This window comes from Phyllobates terribilis, unplaced genomic scaffold, assembly GCF_046119375.1.
Source record: "Phyllobates terribilis strain yellow unplaced genomic scaffold, ASM4611937v1 Scaffold_160__1_contigs__length_4322635, whole genome shotgun sequence".
Taxonomy (NCBI): Eukaryota; Metazoa; Chordata; class Amphibia; order Anura; family Dendrobatidae; genus Phyllobates; species Phyllobates terribilis.
The window spans coordinates 3,536,708-3,552,124 of record NW_027362920.1 but is presented as its reverse complement, the minus strand read 5'-3'; the positions used below and the strand labels follow the sequence as shown (position 1 = coordinate 3,552,124).

At 44.7% G+C, this 15,417-nt stretch overlaps 12 non-coding genes across 12 annotated transcripts; all 12 read left to right on the top strand.

Annotated features, from left to right (window-relative positions):
* Positions 1 to 300: 300 nt before the first annotated feature.
* Positions 301 to 491, top strand: LOC141207607 (U2 spliceosomal RNA). The gene has a single exon (XR_012277938.1). It is a non-coding gene; the product is annotated as a U2 spliceosomal RNA (small nuclear RNA).
* A 1,115-nt stretch (positions 492 to 1,606) lies between these two features.
* Positions 1,607 to 1,797, top strand: LOC141207120 (U2 spliceosomal RNA). Its single transcript, XR_012277544.1, has one exon. It is a non-coding gene; the product is annotated as a U2 spliceosomal RNA (small nuclear RNA).
* Positions 1,798 to 2,912: 1,115 nt separating this feature from the next.
* On the top strand, positions 2,913 to 3,103 carry LOC141207204 (U2 spliceosomal RNA). The gene has a single exon (XR_012277625.1). It is a non-coding gene; the product is annotated as a U2 spliceosomal RNA (small nuclear RNA).
* A 1,115-nt stretch (positions 3,104 to 4,218) lies between these two features.
* On the top strand, positions 4,219 to 4,409 carry LOC141207119 (U2 spliceosomal RNA). The gene has a single exon (XR_012277543.1). It is a non-coding gene; the product is annotated as a U2 spliceosomal RNA (small nuclear RNA).
* A 1,115-nt stretch (positions 4,410 to 5,524) lies between these two features.
* LOC141207606 (U2 spliceosomal RNA) lies at positions 5,525 to 5,715 on the top strand. The gene has a single exon (XR_012277937.1). It is a non-coding gene; the product is annotated as a U2 spliceosomal RNA (small nuclear RNA).
* A 1,115-nt stretch (positions 5,716 to 6,830) lies between these two features.
* Positions 6,831 to 7,021, top strand: LOC141207604 (U2 spliceosomal RNA). Its single transcript, XR_012277936.1, has one exon. It is a non-coding gene; the product is annotated as a U2 spliceosomal RNA (small nuclear RNA).
* Positions 7,022 to 8,136: 1,115 nt separating this feature from the next.
* Positions 8,137 to 8,327, top strand: LOC141207231 (U2 spliceosomal RNA). The gene has a single exon (XR_012277652.1). It is a non-coding gene; the product is annotated as a U2 spliceosomal RNA (small nuclear RNA).
* A 1,115-nt stretch (positions 8,328 to 9,442) lies between these two features.
* Positions 9,443 to 9,633, top strand: LOC141207603 (U2 spliceosomal RNA). The gene has a single exon (XR_012277935.1). It is a non-coding gene; the product is annotated as a U2 spliceosomal RNA (small nuclear RNA).
* A 1,115-nt stretch (positions 9,634 to 10,748) lies between these two features.
* Positions 10,749 to 10,939, top strand: LOC141207602 (U2 spliceosomal RNA). Its single transcript, XR_012277934.1, has one exon. It is a non-coding gene; the product is annotated as a U2 spliceosomal RNA (small nuclear RNA).
* Positions 10,940 to 12,054: 1,115 nt separating this feature from the next.
* Positions 12,055 to 12,245, top strand: LOC141207244 (U2 spliceosomal RNA). The gene has a single exon (XR_012277661.1). It is a non-coding gene; the product is annotated as a U2 spliceosomal RNA (small nuclear RNA).
* Positions 12,246 to 13,360: 1,115 nt separating this feature from the next.
* On the top strand, positions 13,361 to 13,551 carry LOC141207151 (U2 spliceosomal RNA). Its single transcript, XR_012277574.1, has one exon. It is a non-coding gene; the product is annotated as a U2 spliceosomal RNA (small nuclear RNA).
* Positions 13,552 to 14,660: 1,109 nt separating this feature from the next.
* LOC141207601 (U2 spliceosomal RNA) lies at positions 14,661 to 14,851 on the top strand. The gene has a single exon (XR_012277933.1). It is a non-coding gene; the product is annotated as a U2 spliceosomal RNA (small nuclear RNA).
* The last annotated feature ends 566 nt before the right edge of the window (positions 14,852 to 15,417 follow it).

The following is a 15,417-nucleotide window of genomic DNA, read 5'->3' as shown; positions in this document are numbered from 1 at the left end:
CCTGCTAAGGGTAGACAGCTGCTCGTTCCACCCCACCCCCCGCCTTAATTGGTTCTCCTCCCTTCCAACGGTGTTGAGGCGGGTGGGAACAGCAGGGGGTGAAGGTGCTGTGTTTAAAGAGGTGGAGTTATGCAGATCTAAAACGCGTGGATTACAGCAGCAGCAAGCCGAAAAGTGCAGGCATGTAAGGGATCTAGAGGTTGACAACATGTCTTCTTAACGGGAGTCCAGGAGCTCATCTCCACAAATGGACTTTTTAGGATCCTTGGGTGGCTCCGTAGTTTGAAACCAATTCTGGTTATCGCTTCTCGGCCTTTTGGCTAAGATCAAGTGTAGTATCTGTTCTTATCAGTTTAATATCTGATACGTCCCCTATCTGGGGACCATATATTAAATGGATTTTTAGAACAGGGAGATGGAAAAAGAGCTTGCTCTGTCCACTCCACGCATTGACCTGGTATTGCAGTATCTCCAGGACCGGTGCACCCCTTCTTTAATGCAGTTTCTAAAATCAGAAAGAATTGAATTCAATGTTTTTTGTTCATTTTGCTTGTTTGTCGGATTTTGGGATGGACTCTTTGGCTTTGCTTTTCTTCTCCTCATTGGATTTTTCATGTTCAAAGTTGCAGAAGCCAGATTACAAGCTCATTTTGGTTCAACTTCAGCAACTGTGCATTGCATTGCCATGTAATGTGATGCAATGCTATCTTTCTAGCTCTCCCTTTTTACTTCCTTTTGGATAAACAGACATATTAGGCAAGCATTTTGGAGCTTTCACCTAAATAACTACAGGTGGTGAGATAAGCTGCACAATATAATTGACCTTTCAGTATATTGTTGCACACACACCATCTATTTAGCAAATGCCCTTGTTATCAACAGCAGCCTTTTAAACTCACCTGAGCTAACAGGTATGTGCGCTGGTTACTCTGCTGCGCTTAAAATTTCTTTTTTGGTTTGCTACAATGCCTTTTCTGAAACGTTGTCTCCTTCTGCTGGAACACTGACTTCTTTCATTTAATGCCTGCAGACTATAAAAGAGAACCCAACCCAAAAAGTTTGGTTGATTAGTCTGTGGCATTCTGTTAAACTGTTGCTTATGGCGGTCTCTGTGAGCTTCTCAGCGACATTCAGCCAGCCAGGTATCCTGCCTGCAGTAGATGGAATGTGGCAATGGAACGCTGGCTGCGCGTGTCATAATAGGCTCTGAGCCTTTATATACCTGTGCACAGCAGCAGCCACCTTCAGTCTGCTGCTGGACAGCCAGCAGCAGCAGCAGCAGGAGAGGTATGTAATCAGGAGCCCTCCTGCTAAGGGTAGACAGCTGCTCGTTCCACCCCATCCCCCGCCTTAATTGGTTCTCCTCCCTTCCAACGGTGTTGAGGCGGGTGGAAACAGCAGGGGGTGAAGGTGCTGTGTTTAAAGAGGTGGAGTTATGCAGATCTAAAACGCGTGGATTGCAGCAGCAGCAAGCCGAAAAGTGCAGGCATGTAAGGGATCTAGAGGTTGACAACATGTCTTCTTAACGGGAGTCCAGGAGCTCATCTCCACAAATGGACTTTTCAGGATCCTTGGGTGGCTCCGTAGTTTGAAACCAATTCTGGTTATCGCTTCTCAGCCTTTTGGCTAAGATCAAGTGTAGTATCTGTTCTTATCAGTTTAATATCTGATACGTCCCCTATCTGGGGACCATATATTAAATGGATTTTTAGAACAGGGAGATGGAAAAAGAGCTTGCTCTGTCCACTCCACGCATTGACCTGGTATTGCAGTATCTCCAGGACCGGTGCACCCCTTCTTTAATGCAGTTTCTAAAATCAGAAAGAATTGAATTCAATGTTTTTTGTTCATTTTGCTTGTTTGTCGGATTTTGGGATGGACTCTTTGGCTCTGCTTTTCTTCTCCTCATTGGATTTTTCATGTTCAAAGTTGCAGAAGCCAGATTACAAGCTCATTTTGGTTCAACTTCAGCAACTGTGCATTGCATTGCCATGTAATGTGATGCAATGCTATCTTTCTAGCTCTCCCTTTTTACTTCCTTTTGGATAAACAGACATATTAGGCAAGCATTTTGGAGCTTTCACCTAAATAACTACAGGTGGTGAGATAAGCTGCACAATATAATTGACCTTTCAGTATATTGTTGCACACACACCATCTATTTAGCAAATGCCCTTGTTATCAACAGCAGCCTTTTAAACTCACCTGAGCTAACAGGTATGTGCGCTGGTTACTCTGCTGCGCTTAAAATTTCTTTTTTGGTTTGCTACAATGCCTTTTCTGAAACGTTGTCTCCTTCTGCTGGAACACTGACTTCTTTCATTTAATGCCTGCAGACTATAAAAGAGAACCCAACCCAAAAAGTTTGGTTGATTAGTCTGTGGCATTCTGTTAAACTGTTGCTTATGGCGGTCTCTGTGAGCTTCTCAGCGACATTCAGCCAGCCAGGTATCCTGCCTGCAGTAGATGGAATGTGGCAATGGAACGCTGGCTGCGCGTGTCATAATAGGCTCTGAGCCTTTATATACCTGTGCACAGCAGCAGCCACCTTCAGTCTGCTGCTGGACAGCCAGCAGCAGCAGCAGCAGGAGAGGTATGTAATCAGGAGCCCTCCTGCTAAGGGTAGACAGCTGCTCGTTCCACCCCATCCCCCGCCTTAATTGGTTCTCCTCCCTTCCAACGGTGTTGAGGCGGGTGGAAACAGCAGGGGGTGAAGGTGCTGTGTTTAAAGAGGTGGAGTTATGCAGATCTAAAACGCGTGGATTGCAGCAGCAGCAAGCCGAAAAGTGCAGGCATGTAAGGGATCTAGAGGTTGACAACATGTCTTCTTAACGGGAGTCCAGGAGCTCATCTCCACAAATGGACTTTTTAGGATCCTTGGGTGGCTCCGTAGTTTGAAACCAATTCTGGTTATCGCTTCTCGGCCTTTTGGCTAAGATCAAGTGTAGTATCTGTTCTTATCAGTTTAATATCTGATACGTCCCCTATCTGGGGACCATATATTAAATGGATTTTTAGAACAGGGAGATGGAAAAAGAGCTTGCTCTGTCCACTCCACGCATTGACCTGTTATTGCAGTATCTCCAGGACCGGTGCACCCCTTCTTTAATGCAGTTTCTAAAATCAGAAAGAATTGAATTCAATGTTTTTTGTTCATTTTGCTTGTTTGTCGGATTTTGGGATGGACTCTTTGGCTCTGCTTTTCTTCTCCTCATTGGATTTTTCATGTTCAAAGTTGCAGAAGCCAGATTACAAGCTCATTTTGGTTCAACTTCAGCAACTGTGCATTGCATTGCCATGTAATGTGATGCAATGCTATCTTTCTAGCTCTCCCTTTTTACTTCCTTTTGGATAAACAGACATATTAGGCAAGCATTTTGGAGCTTTCACCTAAATAACTACAGGTGGTGAGATAAGCTGCACAATATAATTGACCTTTCAGTATATTGTTGCACACACACCATCTATTTAGCAAATGCCCTTGTTATCAACAGCAGCCTTTTAAACTCACCTGAGCTAACAGGTATGTGCGCTGGTTACTCTGCTGCGCTTAAAATTTCTTTTTTGGTTTGCTACAATGCCTTTTCTGAAACGTTGTCTCCTTCTGCTGGAACACTGACTTCTTTCATTTAATGCCTGCAGACTATAAAAGAGAACCCAACCCAAAAAGTTTGGTTGATTAGTCTGTGGCATTCTGTTAAACTGTTGCTTATGGCGGTCTCTGTGAGCTTCTCAGCGACATTCAGCCAGCCAGGTATCCTGCCTGCAGTAGATGGAATGTGGCAATGGAACGCTGGCTGCGCGTGTCATAATAGGCTCTGAGCCTTTATATACCTGTGCACAGCAGCAGCCACCTTCAGTCTGCTGCTGGACAGCCAGCAGCAGCAGCAGCAGGAGAGGTATGTAATCAGGAGCCCTCCTGCTAAGGGTAGACAGCTGCTCGTTCCACCCCACCCCCCGCCTTAATTGGTTCTCCTCCCTTCCAACGGTGTTGAGGCGGGTGGGAACAGCAGGGGGTGAAGGTGCTGTGTTTAAAGAGGTGGAGTTATGCAGATCTAAAACGCGTGGATTGCAGCAGCAGCAAGCCGAAAAGTGCAGGCATGTAAGGGATCTAGAGGTTGACAACATGTCTTCTTAACGGGAGTCCAGGAGCTCATCTCCACAAATGGACTTTTCAGGATCCTTGGGTGGCTCCGTAGTTTGAAACCAATTCTGGTTATCGCTTCTCAGCCTTTTGGCTAAGATCAAGTGTAGTATCTGTTCTTATCAGTTTAATATCTGATACGTCCCCTATCTGGGGACCATATATTAAATGGATTTTTAGAACAGGGAGATGGAAAAAGAGCTTGCTCTGTCCACTCCACGCATTGACCTGGTATTGCAGTATCTCCAGGACCGGTGCACCCCTTCTTTAATGCAGTTTCTAAAATCAGAAAGAATTGAATTCAATGTTTTTTGTTCATTTTGCTTGTTTGTCGGATTTTGGGATGGACTCTTTGGCTCTGCTTTTCTTCTCCTCATTGGATTTTTCATGTTCAAAGTTGCAGAAGCCAGATTACAAGCTCATTTTGGTTCAACTTCAGCAACTGTGCATTGCATTGCCATGTAATGTGATGCAATGCTATCTTTCTAGCTCTCCCTTTTTACTTCCTTTTGGATAAACAGACATATTAGGCAAGCATTTTGGAGCTTTCACCTAAATAACTACAGGTGGTGAGATAAGCTGCACAATATAATTGACCTTTCAGTATATTGTTGCACACACACCATCTATTTAGCAAATGCCCTTGTTATCAACAGCAGCCTTTTAAACTCACCTGAGCTAACAGGTATGTGCGCTGGTTACTCTGCTGCGCTTAAAATTTCTTTTTTGGTTTGCTACAATGCCTTTTCTGAAACGTTGTCTCCTTCTGCTGGAACACTGACTTCTTTCATTTAATGCCTGCAGACTATAAAAGAGAACCCAACCCAAAAAGTTTGGTTGATTAGTCTGTGGCATTCTGTTAAACTGTTGCTTATGGCGGTCTCTGTGAGCTTCTCAGCGACATTCAGCCAGCCAGGTATCCTGCCTGCAGTAGATGGAATGTGGCAATGGAACGCTGGCTGCGCGTGTCATAATAGGCTCTGAGCCTTTATATACCTGTGCACAGCAGCAGCCACCTTCAGTCTGCTGCTGGACAGCCAGCAGCAGCAGCAGCAGGAGAGGTATGTAATCAGGAGCCCTCCTGCTAAGGGTAGACAGCTGCTCGTTCCACCCCACCCCCCGCCTTAATTGGTTCTCCTCCCTTCCAACGGTGTTGAGGCGGGTGGGAACAGCAGGGGGTGAAGGTGCTGTGTTTAAAGAGGTGGAGTTATGCAGATCTAAAACGCGTGGATTGCAGCAGCAGCAAGCCGAAAAGTGCAGGCATGTAAGGGATCTAGAGGTTGACAACATGTCTTCTTAAAGGGAGTCCAGGAGCTCATCTCCACAAATGGACTTTTTAGGATCCTTGGGTGGCTCCGTAGTTTGAAACCAATTCTGGTTATCGCTTCTCGGCCTTTTGGCTAAGATCAAGTGTAGTATCTGTTCTTATCAGTTTAATATCTGATACGTCCCCTATCTGGGGACCATATATTAAATGGATTTTTAGAACAGGGAGATGGAAAAAGAGCTTGCTCTGTCCACTCCACGCATTGACCTGGTATTGCAGTATCTCCAGGACCGGTGCACCCCTTCTTTAATGCAGTTTCTAAAATCAGAAAGAATTGAATTCAATGTTTTTTGTTCATTTTGCTTGTTTGTCGGATTTTGGGATGGACTCTTTGGCTCTGCTTTTCTTCTCCTCATTGGATTTTTCATGTTCAAAGTTGCAGAAGCCAGATTACAAGCTCATTTTGGTTCAACTTCAGCAACTGTGCATTGCATTGCCATGTAATGTGATGCAATGCTATCTTTCTAGCTCTCCCTTTTTACTTCCTTTTGGATAAACAGACATATTAGGCAAGCATTTTGGAGCTTTCACCTAAATAACTACAGGTGGTGAGATAAGCTGCACAATATAATTGACCTTTCAGTATATTGTTGCATACACACCATCTATTTAGCAAATGCCCTTGTTATCAACAGCAGCCTTTTAAACTCACCTGAGCTAACAGGTATGTGCGCTGGTTACTCTGCTGCGCTTAAAATTTCTTTTTTGGTTTGCTACAATGCCTTTTCTGAAACGTTGTCTCCTTCTGCTGGAACACTGACTTCTTTCATTTAATGCCTGCAGACTATAAAAGAGAACCCAACCCAAAAAGTTTGGTTGATTAGTCTGTGGCATTCTGTTAAACTGTTGCTTATGGCGGTCTCTGTGAGCTTCTCAGCGACATTCAGCCAGCCAGGTATCCTGCCTGCAGTAGATGGAATGTGGCAATGGAACGCTGGCTGCGCGTGTCATAATAGGCTCTGAGCCTTTATATACCTGTGCACAGCAGCAGCCACCTTCAGTCTGCTGCTGGACAGCCAGCAGCAGCAGCAGCAGGAGAGGTATGTAATCAGGAGCCCTCCTGCTAAGGGTAGACAGCTGCTCGTTCCACCCCACCCCACGCCTTAATTGGTTCTCCTCCCTTCCAACGGTGTTGAGGTGGGTGGGAACAGCAGGGGGTGAAGGTGCTGTGTTTAAAGAGGTGGAGTTATGCAGATCTAAAACGCGTGGATTGCAGCAGCAGCAAGCCGAAAAGTGCAGGCATGTAAGGGATCTAGAGGTTGACAACATGTCTTCTTAACGGGAGTCCAGGAGCTCATCTCCACAAATGGACTTTTTAGGATCCTTGGGTGGCTCCGTAGTTTGAAACCAATTCTGGTTATCGCTTCTCGGCCTTTTGGCTAAGATCAAGTGTAGTATCTGTTCTTATCAGTTTAATATCTGATACGTCCCCTATCTGGGGACCATATATTAAATGGATTTTTAGAACAGGGAGATGGAAAAAGAGCTTGCTCTGTCCACTCCACGCATTGACCTGGTATTGCAGTATCTCCAGGACCGGTGCACCCCTTCTTTAATGCAGTTTCTAAAATCAGAAAGAATTGAATTCAATGTTTTTTGTTCATTTTGCTTGTTTGTCGGATTTTGGGATGGACTCTTTGGCTCTGCTTTTCTTCTCCTCATTGGATTTTTCATGTTCAAAGTTGCAGAAGCCAGATTACAAGCTCATTTTGGTTCAACTTCAGCAACTGTGCATTGCATTGCCATGTAATGTGATGCAATGCTATCTTTCTAGCTCTCCCTTTTTACTTCCTTTTGGATAAACAGACATATTAGGCAAGCATTTTGGAGCTTTCACCTAAATAACTACAGGTGGTGAGATAAGCTGCACAATATAATTGACCTTTCAGTATATTGTTGCACACACACCATCTATTTAGCAAATGCCCTTGTTATCAACAGCAGCCTTTTAAACTCACCTGAGCTAACAGGTATGTGCGCTGGTTACTCTGCTGCGCTTAAAATTTCTTTTTTGGTTTGCTACAATGCCTTTTCTGAAACGTTGTCTCCTTCTGCTGGAACACTGACTTCTTTCATTTAATGCCTGCAGACTATAAAAGAGAACCCAACCCAAAAAGTTTGGTTGATTAGTCTGTGGCATTCTGTTAAACTGTTGCTTATGGCGGTCTCTGTGAGCTTCTCAGCGACATTCAGCCAGCCAGGTATCCTGCCTGCAGTAGATGGAATGTGGCAATGGAACGCTGGCTGCGCGTGTCATAATAGGCTCTGAGCCTTTATATACCTGTGCACAGCAGCAGCCACCTTCAGTCTGCTGCTGGACAGCCAGCAGCAGCAGCAGCAGGAGAGGTATGTAATCAGGAGCCCTCCTGCTAAGGGTAGACAGCTGCTCGTTCCACCCCACCCCCCGCCTTAATTGGTTCTCCTCCCTTCCAACGGTGTTGAGGCGGGTGGGAACAGCAGGGGGTGAAGGTGCTGTGTTTAAAGAGGTGGAGTTATGCAGATCTAAAACGCGTGGATTGCAGCAGCAGCAAGCCGAAAAGTGCAGGCATGTAAGGGATCTAGAGGTTGACAACATGTCTTCTTAACGGGAGTCCAGGAGCTCATCTCCACAAATGGACTTTTTAGGATCCTTGGGTGGCTCCGTAGTTTGAAACCAATTCTGGTTATCGCTTCTCGGCCTTTTGACTAAGATCAAGTGTAGTATCTGTTCTTATCAGTTTAATATCTGATACGTCCCCTATCTGGGGACCATATATTAAATGGATTTTTAGAACAGGGAGATGGAAAAAGAGCTTGCTCTGTCCACTCCACGCATTGACCTGGTATTGCAGTATCTCCAGGACCGGTGCACCCCTTCTTTAATGCAGTTTCTAAAATCAGAAAGAATTGAATTCAATGTTTTTTGTTCATTTTGCTTGTTTGTCGGATTTTGGGATGGACTCTTTGGCTCTGCTTTTCTTCTCCTCATTGGATTTTTCATGTTCAAAGTTGCAGAAGCCAGATTACAAGCTCATTTTGGTTCAACTTCAGCAACTGTGCATTGCATTGCCATGTAATGTGATGCAATGCTATCTTTCTAGCTCTCCCTTTTTACTTCCTTTTGGATAAACAGACATATTAGGCAAGCATTTTGGAGCTTTCACCTAAATAACTACAGGTGGTGAGATAAGCTGCACAATATAATTGACCTTTCAGTATATTGTTGCACACACACCATCTATTTAGCAAATGCCCTTGTTATCAACAGCAGCCTTTTAAACTCACCTGAGCTAACAGGTATGTGCGCTGGTTACTCTGCTGCGCTTAAAATTTCTTTTTTGGTTTGCTACAATGCCTTTTCTGAAACGTTGTCTCCTTCTGCTGGAACACTGACTTCTTTCATTTAATGCCTGCAGACTATAAAAGAGAACCCAACCCAAAAAGTTTGGTTGATTAGTCTGTGGCATTCTGTTAAACTGTTGCTTATGGCGGTCTCTGTGAGCTTCTCAGCGACATTCAGCCAGCCAGGTATCCTGCCTGCAGTAGATGGAATGTGGCAATGGAACGCTGGCTGCGCGTGTCATAATAGGCTCTGAGCCTTTATATACCTGTGCACAGCAGCAGCCACCTTCAGTCTGCTGCTGGACAGCCAGCAGCAGCAGCAGCAGGAGAGGTATGTAATCAGGAGCCCTCCTGCTAAGGGTAGACAGCTGCTCGTTCCACCCCACCCCCCGCCTTAATTGGTTCTCCTCCCTTCCAACGGTGTTGAGGCGGGTGGGAACAGCAGGGGGTGAAGGTGCTGTGTTTAAAGAGGTGGAGTTATGCAGATCTAAAACGCGTGGATTGCAGCAGCAGCAAGCCGAAAAGTGCAGGCATGTAAGGGATCTAGAGGTTAACAACATGTCTTTTTAACGGGAGTCCAGGAGCTCATCTCCACAAATGGACTTTTTAGGATCCTTGGGTGGCTCCGTAGTTTGAAACCAATTCTGGTTATCGCTTCTCGGCCTTTTGGCTAAGATCAAGTGTAGTATCTGTTCTTATCAGTTTAATATCTGATACGTCCCCTATCTGGGGACCATATATTAAATGGATTTTTAGAACAGGGAGATGGAAAAAGAGCTTGCTCTGTCCACTCCACGCATTGACCTGGTATTGCAGTATCTCCAGGACCGGTGCACCCCTTCTTTAATGCAGTTTCTAAAATCAGAAAGAATTGAATTCAATGTTTTTTGTTCATTTTGCTTGTTTGTCGGATTTTGGGATGGACTCTTTGGCTCTGCTTTTCTTCTCCTCATTGGATTTTTCATGTTCAAAGTTGCAGAAGCCAGATTACAAGCTCATTTTGGTTCAACTTCAGCAACTGTGCATTGCATTGCCATGTAATGTGATGCAATGCTATCTTTCTAGCTCTCCCTTTTTACTTCCTTTTGGATAAACAGACATATTAGGCAAGCATTTTGGAGCTTTCACCTAAATAACTACAGGTGGTGAGATAAGCTGCACAATATAATTGACCTTTCAGTATATTGTTGCACACACACCATCTATTTAGCAAATGCCCTTGTTATCAAAAGCAGCCTTTTAAACTCACCTGAGCTAACAGGTATGTGCGCTGGTTACTCTGCTGCGCTTAAAATTTCTTTTTTGGTTTGCTACAATGCCTTTTCTGAAACGTTGTCTCCTTCTGCTGGAACACTGACTTCTTTCATTTAATGCCTGCAGACTATAAAAGAGAACCCAACCCAAAAAGTTTGGTTGATTAGTCTGTGGCATTCTGTTAAACTGTTGCTTATGGCGGTCTCTGTGAGCTTCTCAGCGACATTCAGCCAGCCAGGTATCCTGCCTGCAGTAGATGGAATGTGGCAATGGAACGCTGGCTGCGCGTGTCATAATAGGCTCTGAGCCTTTATATACCTGTGCACAGCAGCAGCCACCTTCAGTCTGCTGCTGGACAGCCAGCAGCAGCAGCAGCAGGAGAGGTATGTAATCAGGAGCCCTCCTGCTAAGGGTAGACAGCTGCTCGTTCCACCCCACCCCCCGCCTTAATTGGTTCTCCTCCCTTCCAACGGTGTTGAGGCGGGTGGGAACAGCAGGGGGTGAAGGTGCTGTGTTTAAAGAGGTGGAGTTATGCAGATCTAAAACGCGTGGATTGCAGCAGCAGCAAGCCGAAAAGTGCAGGCATGTAAGGGATCTAGAGGTTAACAACATGTCTTTTTAACGGGAGTCCAGGAGCTCATCTCCACAAATGGACTTTTTAGGATCCTTGGGTGGCTCCGTAGTTTGAAACCAATTCTGGTTATCGCTTCTCGGCCTTTTGGCTAAGATCAAGTGTAGTATCTGTTCTTATCAGTTTAATATCTGATACGTCCCCTATCTGGGGACCATATATTAAATGGATTTTTAGAACAGGGAGATGGAAAAAGAGCTTGCTCTGTCCACTCCACGCATTGACCTGGTATTGCAGTATCTCCAGGACCGGTGCACCCCTTCTTTAATGCAGTTTCTAAAATCAGAAAGAATTGAATTCAATGTTTTTTGTTCATTTTGCTTGTTTGTCGGATTTTCGGATGGACTCTTTGGCTCTGCTTTTCTTCTCCTCATTGGATTTTTCATGTTCAAAGTTGCAGAAGCCAGATTACAAGCTCATTTTGGTTCAACTTCAGCAACTGTGCATTGCATTGCCATGTAATGTGATGCAATGCTATCTTTCTAGCTCTCCCTTTTTACTTCCTTTTGGATAAACAGACATATTAGGCAAGCATTTTGGAGCTTTCACCTAAATAACTACAGGTGGTGAGATAAGCTGCACAATATAATTGACCTTTCAGTATATTGTTGCACACACACCATCTATTTAGCAAATGCCCTTGTTATCAACAGCAGCCTTTTAAACTCACCTGAGCTAACAGGTATGTGCGCTGGTTACTCTGCTGCGCTTAAAATTTCTTTTTCGGTTTGCTACAATGCCTTTTCTGAAACGTTGTCTCCTTCTGCTGGAACACTGACTTCTTTCATTTAATGCCTGCAGACTATAAAAGAGAACCCAACCCAAAAAGTTTGGTTGATTAGTCTGTGGCATTCTGTTAAACTGTTGCTTATGGCGGTCTCTGTGAGCTTCTCAGCGACATTCAGCCAGCCAGGTATCCTGCCTGCAGTAGATGGAATGTGGCAATGGAACGCTGGCTGCGCATGTCATAATAGGCTCTGAGCCTTTATATACCTGTGCACAGCAGCAGCCACCTTCAGTCTGCTGCTGGACAGCCAGCAGCAGCAGCAGCAGGAGAGGTATGTAATCAGGAGCCCTCCTGCTAAGGGTAGACAGCTGCTCGTTCCACCCCACCCCCCGCCTTAATTGGTTCTCCTCCCTTCCAACGGTGTTGAGGCGGGTGGGAACAGCAGGGGGTGAAGGTGCTGTGTTTAAAGAGGTGGAGTTATGCAGATCTAAAACGCGTGGATTGCAGCAGCAGCAAGCCGAAAAGTGCAGGCATGTAAGGGATCTAGAGGTTGACAACATGTCTTCTTAACGGGAGTCCAGGAGCTCATCTCCACAAATGGACTTTTTAGGACCCTTGGGTGGCTCCGTAGTTTGAAACCAATTCTGGTTATCGCTTCTCGAATTTTTGGCTAAGATCAAGTGTAGTATCTGTTCTTATCAGTTTAATATCTGATACGTCCCCTATCTGGGGACCATATATTAAATGGATTTTTAGAACAGGGAGATGGAAAAAGAGCTTGCTCTGTCCACTCCACGCATTGACCTGGTATTGCAGTATCTCCAGGACCGGTGCACCCCTTCTTTAATGCAGTTTCTAAAATCAGAAAGAATTGAATTCAATGTTTTTTGTTCATTTTGCTTGTTTGTCGGATTTTGGGATGGACTCTTTGGCTCTGCTTTTCTTCTCCTCATTGGATTTTTCATGTTCAAAGTTGCAGAAGCCAGATTACAAGCTCATTTTGGTTCAACTTCAGCAACTGTGCATTGCATTGCCATGTAATGTGATGCAATGCTATCTTTCTAGCTCTCCCTTTTTACTTCCTTTTGGATAAACAGACATATTAGGCAAGCATTTTGGAGCTTTCACCTAAATAACTACAGGTGGTGAGATAAGCTGCACAATATAATTGACCTTTCAGTATATTGTTGCACACACACCATCTATTTAGCAAATGCCCTTGTTATCAACAGCAGCCTTTTAAACTCACCTGAGCTAACAGGTATGTGCGCTGGTTACTCTGCTGCGCTTAAAATTTCTTTTTTGGTTTGCTACAATGCCTTTTCTGAAACGTTGTCTCCTTCTGCTGGAACACTGACTTCTTTCATTTAATGCCTGCAGACTATAAAAGAGAACCCAACCCAAAAAGTTTGGTTGATTAGTCTGTGGCATTCTGTTAAACTGTTGCTTATGGCGGTCTCTGTGAGCTTCTCAGCGACATTCAGCCAGCCAGGTATCCTGCCTGCAGTAGATGGAATGTGGCAATGGAACGCTGGCTGCGCGTGTCATAATAGGCTCTGAGCCTTTATATACCTGTGCACAGCAGCAGCCACCTTCAGTCTGCTGCTGGACAGCCAGCAGCAGCAGCAGCAGGAGAGGTATGTAATCAGGAGCCCTCCTGCTAAGGGTAGACAGCTGCTCGTTCCACCCCACCCCCCGCCTTAATTGGTTCTCCTCCCTTCCAACGGTGTTGAGGCGGGTGGGAACAGCAGGGGGTGAAGGTGCTGTGTTTAAAGAGGTGGAGTTATGCAGATCTAAAACGCGTGGATTGCAGCAGCAGCAAGCCGAAAAGTGCAGGCATGTAAGGGATCTAGAGGTTGACAACATGTCTTCTTAACGGGAGTCCAGGAGCTCATCTCCACAAATGGACTTTTTAGGATCCTTGGGTGGCTCCGTAGTTTGAAACCAATTCTGGTTATCGCTTCTCGGCTTTTTGGCTAAGATCAAGTGTAGTATCTGTTCTTATCAGTTTAATATCTGATACGTCCCCTATCTGGGGACCATATATTAAATGGATTTTTAGAACAGGGAGATGGAAAAAGAGCTTGCTCTGTCCACTCCACGCATTGACCTGGTATTGCAGTATCTCCAGGACCGGTGCACCCCTTCTTTAATGCAGTTTCTAAAATCAGAAAGAATTGAATTCAATGTTTTTTGTTCATTTTGCTTGTTTGTCGGATTTTGGGATGGACTCTTTGGCTCTGCTTTTCTTCTCCTCATTGGATTTTTCATGTTCAAAGTTGCAGAAGCCAGATTACAAGCTCATTTTGGTTCAACTTCAGCAACTGTGCATTGCATTGCCATGTAATGTGATGCAATGCTATCTTTCTAGCTCTCCCTTTTTACTTCCTTTTGGATAAACAGACATATTAGGCAAGCATTTTGGAGCTTTCACCTAAATAACTACAGGTGGTGAGATAAGCTGCACAATATAATTGACCTTTCAGTATATTGTTGCACACACACCATCTATTTAGCAAATGCCCTTGTTATCAACAGCAGCCTTTTAAACTCACCTGAGCTAACAGGTATGTGCGCTGGTTACTCTGCTGCGCTTAAAATTTCTTTTTTGGTTTGCTACAGTGCCTTTTCTGAAACGTTGTCTCCTTCTGCTGGAACACTGACTTCTTTCATTTAATGCCTGCAGACTATAAAAGAGAACCCAACCCAAAAAGTTTGGTTGATTAGTCTGTGGCATTCTGTTAAACTGTTGCTTATGGCGGTCTCTGTGAGCTTCTCAGCGACATTCAGCCAGCCAGGTATCCTGCCTGCAGTAGATGGAATGTGGCAATGGAACGCTGGCTGCGCGTGTCATAATAGGCTCTGAGCCTTTATATACCTGTGCACAGCAGCAGCCACCTTCAGTCTGCTGCTGGACAGCCAGCAGCAGCAGGAGAGGTATGTAATCAGGAGCCCTCCTGCTAAGGGTAGACAGCTGCTCGTTCCACCCCACCCCCCGCCTTAATTGGTTCTCCTCCCTTCCAACGGTGTTGAGGCGGGTGGGAACAGCAGGGGGTGAAGGTGCTGTGTTTAAAGAGGTGGAGTTATGCAGATCTAAAACGCGTGGATTGCAGCAGCAGCAAGCCGAAAAGTGCAGGCATGTAAGGGATCTAGAGGTTGACAACATGTCTTCTTAACGGGAGTCCAGGAGCTCATCTCCACAAATGGACTTTTTAGGATCCTTGGGTGGCTCCGTAGTTTGAAACCAATTCTGGTTATCGCTTCTCGGCCTTTTGGCTAAGATCAAGTGTAGTATCTGTTCTTATCAGTTTAATATCTGATACGTCCCCTATCTGGGGACCATATATTAAATGGATTTTTAGAACAGGGAGATGGAAAAAGAGCTTGCTCTGTCCACTCCACGCATTGACCTGGTATTGCAGTATCTCCAGGACCGGTGCACCCCTTCTTTAATGCAGTTTCTAAAATCAGAAAGAATTGAATTCAATGTTTTTTGTTCATTTTGCTTGTTTGTCGGATTTTGGGATGGACTCTTTGGCTCTGCTTTTCTTCTCCTCATTGGATTTTTCATGTTCAAAGTTGCAGAAGCCAGATTACAAGCTCATTTTGGTTCAACTTCAGCAACTGTGCATTGCATTGCCATGTAATGTGATGCAATGCTATCTTTCTAGCTCTCCCTTTTTACTTCCTTTTGGATAAACAGACATATTAGGCAAGCATTTTGGAGCTTTCACCTAAATAACTACAGGTGGTGAGATAAGCTGCACAATATAATTGACCTTTCAGTATATTGTTGCACACACACCATCTATTTAGCAAATGCCCTTGTTATCAACAGCAGCCTTTTAAACTCACCTGAGCTAACAGGTATGTGCGCTGGTTACTCTGCTGCGCTTAAAATTTCTTTTTTGGTTTGCTACAATGCCTTTTCTGAAACGTTGTCTCCTTCTGCTGGAACACTGACTTCTTTCATTTAATGCCTGCAGACTATAAAAGAGAACCCAACCCAAAAA